Source organism: Leucopleurus acutus (genome assembly GCF_964270905.1).
Source record: "Leucopleurus acutus genome assembly, chromosome: 2".
In the NCBI taxonomy this organism is placed as follows: Eukaryota; Metazoa; Chordata; class Mammalia; order Artiodactyla; family Delphinidae; genus Leucopleurus; species Leucopleurus acutus.
In genome coordinates, this window is record NC_139143.1 from 67394100 (window position 1) to 67399054 (window position 4955).

A 4955-nucleotide genomic window follows, 5' to 3' on the forward strand; every position below is an offset into this window, starting at 1 on the left:
ATAAAGCATTTATAAGACAAAGTGCTCTTATAAATTAATGAGAGGAATAAACAACCAAAAGAAAAATGAGCAAAGGACAGGAACAGGTAATTTACAGAACAGTAAATCCAAATACCTGACAAACATATGGAAAGATACTCAAATTCATCCATAAAGATTTTCAAACTGAAGACAAAATGAGGTATCGCTTTACACCAGGGTTTCTCAGCCTCGGCGCTACTGGCATTCTAGGCTGGATAATTCCTTGTTGTGGAGGCTGCCTTGAGTATTTTAGGATATTTAGCAGAATCCCTGGCTCTGCCCACTAGAAGCTAGTAGCACCTACTCCCCAACTATGACTGACAGTTATGACAATCAAAAATCTCTCCAGACTCTGCCAAGTGTCCTGGGGGTCGGGCTGGGGCAAAATCATTACAGGTCGAGAACCACTGATTTTCACCTATCAGACGAGCAAAAATTTTAAACTGATTACACCTGTTGTTGGCAAGTATGCAGTGCAGAAAGAATACTCTCATATGTGGCTAGTAAAACTGTAAGTTATTATAGCTTTTATGGAAAGTGACTGAACAATTCCTATTAAACAATATATAACTCTGACTCAGTTATCCCACTCCTTGGAATAAATCCCATAAAATGAAAACAATACGTAGACATATATTGTACGAGGATGTTAACTTCAGGATTGTTGGCAGTGACCAAAAAACTAAAACCAGAGTGGCCATAAAAGGGAATAGTTTTCCCTTTTAGCACACCCACACAATGCAACCTTAGAAAGAATTAGAGCTTAACCTTATTACATGGAATGTTTTGCATGGATTATTCCTGACTGAGAAAAAGCAAGATTCGAAAGGGTACATAATATAATTCTACTTTTTGCAAAACACACATTCGCTCATGCTTTCATATATAGATCTTCCTCGACTTACACTGGGGCTATGTCTCAATAAACCCATTGTAAGTTGAAAATATCTTCAGTCGAAAATGCATTTAATACACCTACCAAACATCATAACTTAGTCTAGCCAACCTTAAACACGTTTAGAACACCTTACAGTAGCTTACAATTGGGCAAAATCATCTAACACAAGGCCTATTTTATAATAAAAGTGTTGACTATCTCATATAATTTATTAAATGCTGTACTGAAAATGAAAAATATAATGGTTGTCTGGGTACCGCATGATCACCTGGCTGACTTGGACTGTGGCCTCAGTAGCTGCCCAGCATGGCAAGAGAGAATCATACCACACTAGCCCCAGAAAAGCTCAAAATTCAAAATTCCAAGTACAGTTTCTACTGAATGCTTATCGCTTTCACGCCATCATAAAGTCGAAAAACCATTAAGTCGAACCATTAAGTTGGAGACCATGTGTATAGAGAAAAACGTCTCTCAATATTCTATTTACCCTTACAGAATGGGCAAAAGATTCGCATATCATATACCTGACAAAGCTCTACTCTCCAGAATATATGAAGAACTCTTACAACTCAACAGAAAGATAAACAATTCAATTATAAAGTGGACAAAAGACTTGAGCTGACATTTCTCTGAAGAAGACATACAAATGGCTAACAAATACATGAAAAGATGGTCAACATCATTAGTCATTAGGGAAATGCAAATCAAAACCTCGAGACACCATTTCACATCCCTAGGATGGATATTTTAAAAAAGGAAAAAAGAAACCAAGTGTTGCCAAAGATGTGGGGTAATTGGAATCCTCATACATTGCTGGTGGGAATGTTAAATGGTGTACGTTCTGTGGAAAACAGTTTGGCCATTCCTTAAGCAGCAGGACATAGAATTAGTAGGCGATCTGGCAATTCCACTCCTATTTACCCCAAAGAATTGAAACCAGGCATTCAAATACTTACACATAAATGTTCACAGCAGCACTATTCACATAGTCAAAAAAGGGAAACACCCAAATGTTCATCAACTTATGAATGGATAAACAAAATGTGTTATGTCAGGTGGAATATTTTTCAGCTGTAAAAAGAATGGAGTACTGATACATGCTACAATGTGGGTGAACCTTGAAAATGCTATGCGAAATGAAGGAAGGTAGAAACAGAAACTCACATATTGTATGATTCCCCTTGTAGGAAACATCCAGAAGAGGTAAATCCAGAGAGACAGAAAGCACATGAGTGTCTGCCAGGGGCTGGGGGGAGGGAAGAAAAGGGAGGGATCCCTTAACGGGTACAAGTTTCCTTTGAGGTGGTGAAATATCTTAGAACTAGATAGAGGTGACGGTTGCACAACATTGTGAATGTACTAATGCCACGGAGTTGTACGCTTAAATATGGTTAATGGGTAATCTCGCATTATGTGACTATTACCTCAATTTAAAAAATATATTCTATTTACCTCTGTATTAGTTTCCTATTGCTGTAAAACAAATTACCACAAACGCAACTGCTTAAAAAAAAACAAGTTAGCTTACAGTTCTGTAGATGAGAAGTTCAGGTGGGCTTGGGTGGTTTCTCTAAAGTTGACAGGCAGAAATTAAGGTGTTGGCTGTGCTGTGCTCTTATCTGGAGGTTCTGAGGAGGAATCCACTTCCAAACTTGTTTAGGTTTTTAGCAGAATTCAGTTCCTTACGACTGAAGGACTGAAATCCCCAGTTCCTTGCTGGCTGTCAGGCAAGAGTCAGTCTCAACTGCCACAGGGTACCCACATTCTTGGCACACAGCTCCCTCCAGCAACGGCATGGCTAACTTTCTCCTTCAAATATCTCTCCCCACCTCTTCTGCCACCAGCAGGAGCCAATTCTCTGCTTTTAAAGGGCTAGTGTGATTAGATGGGCCCACCTGGATAATCTCACGTGGGCCCACCTGGATAATCTCACGTTGGCCATACAATGTAACAAGCAGTTGTATTGTCTCATTAAATTCAGGGGTGCCACCCCGCACTCCAAGGGGTGGGAATTATAGAAGGGCAGGCTCACTGGGAGTCATTCTTAGAATTCTGCCATGACCTCTTAGAGAAAAATAATAGAACAGTTTCTACCTAATTTAAGAACAATTGTTATTTGTTAATGCCCAACATTGCCTAAATGATTAATACCAAGGAAAAATTTCAGAACCAATGATTTACAGATGAAAACAATTTAGGTCTCCAAGACTCAGGGAAGGGATGGAAAGCTGTTCTTAATAAGTGGGCTTCTCTTTCTGAGGCCTCTTTTGTTTTTCTCTTTCCTTCTCTTCTACTAAAGCACTGAATGTATCAATAAATGTGAAGGGAAGCAATTGCCAAGAGGACCACTGATGTTCTCTCTGTAGTCATAATGAGAGGTAGATACTATGGCTGAAGCTTAGAGGACTAGATAATTGTAGAAGTTCTTACTTTTTTGGCTTCAAGACACCTGTTATTGAGGACCCTAAAGACTTTATTTTTGTGGGTTATACCTACTCATAGTAGCCATATTAGAAATTAAATCTGAAAAGTTTTTAAATGCAAAAATATACAAACATACATTCTCTTGGTCTTTAGAGTGACAATGTCATCACATATCATGTAGTCTCTAGAATGCAAAAGGAAATAAAGTCTTATTAGTATTATGAAAGTAGTTTGACCACGTGGAATTCTGAAAAGATCCCAAGGTTCCCTTGGGCTTCCTGGACCTCACTTTGAGACCCACTGATATATGTAAATACCAACAACTGCATTTCTTCAGCGGTCAATCAACTCACATATTTTGGTTCATCCACTTGTGCAGTCTTAGAAACAAATCTCCTTTCCCTTTACTAGTATGTCGTTCCATCTGGTAGAGTTGTGTGGCTGATTGCAAAAAGTATCCTTTTTGCAACAAGTGTCATTTGCTGACCCAGGAAGAAAATTGAGCTAGATAGGTCGTAACATACATGAAAGCAAAATAGAGTTCAAAAATGTTTTCTGTGAGCTTCTGGTAGGATCTGTAAGTCTGCAAATACTGCACAGGGGAAATTGCTTTAAATGGTGCAGCTGGTCTGCAGTGGAAGGATTGGGTTACAGTCAGGCTGAGTCAGGCAGAAAGAGGTTTATAGACAAAAATTAAAGAAAGCACTGCGGATTCTTGTCATGCTTTGCCCTTGAACACTATGCCAAGACCTCTGTTTTGGTTTTTTTAATAAAGAGATCGATGATATTTCGTGATTGCTTTAATGACTCGGGATTTCCCCCTTACGTTTTAAACAGCCTGTATCTACAGTTACGTTATGTTTGCTTTCTTTGTATCCCGCTTACAAAAAGTAACGACATAAAGCTAAAACCCTTTCAGTAGGACTCCATTACGATCCTTCTGTTAAGCAACTAGCTCGTTCATTCTTTTCACAGCACTTTATCCACTTTTTCCTGCTCCAGCTCTTGGTAAACGCCTCGGAGCGTTTAGATCCCGGGCTTCTAATGTCTTTTTACTGCAGATGAATACAATTTAAAACCTGAAAGCTGCTGGAAGAAAGGTAGAGCATTCCCCGTCCCAAGGTTAAATCTTTGCCCGGAGCTGGCCACTTGGGAAGGAAAATCTGAATGGACCGTGGTTAAGAATCAGAAAATGACTGTGTGTAACAGCGCGTTTCTCTTGGTGGGGATAAGGCCCACGCGGAGCATTCCCGACAGGTGAGCTGCAGCACGAGGGATGACTTAGTCGACCTCCAGCGGGGTCGGAGGGCTCGCCCCTTGAGCAGCGCACGCCAGAACAGCCACGGTCTGACCTGAGTCCTACAAGTCCTCTGCGCCCGAGCCAGCGTACGTCTGCTGCGCTCTTGCGTGCCGCCGCCACCGCCGCCGCCGCCGCGAGTTCGCATCTTGTGAGCCACCGACCAATGGGACAGAAGCCAATGCCTGGCGTCCTCTGTGATTGGCTCTCAGCAGGGAGGTGGTGGCGGAGGGTGGGCCTTAGGGCGTGAACGGTTTTCTGCCGCTCAGCGGGCGGGTGGCGACTCGTGAGGTTCCTGCAATCCGGAAAGGCTGG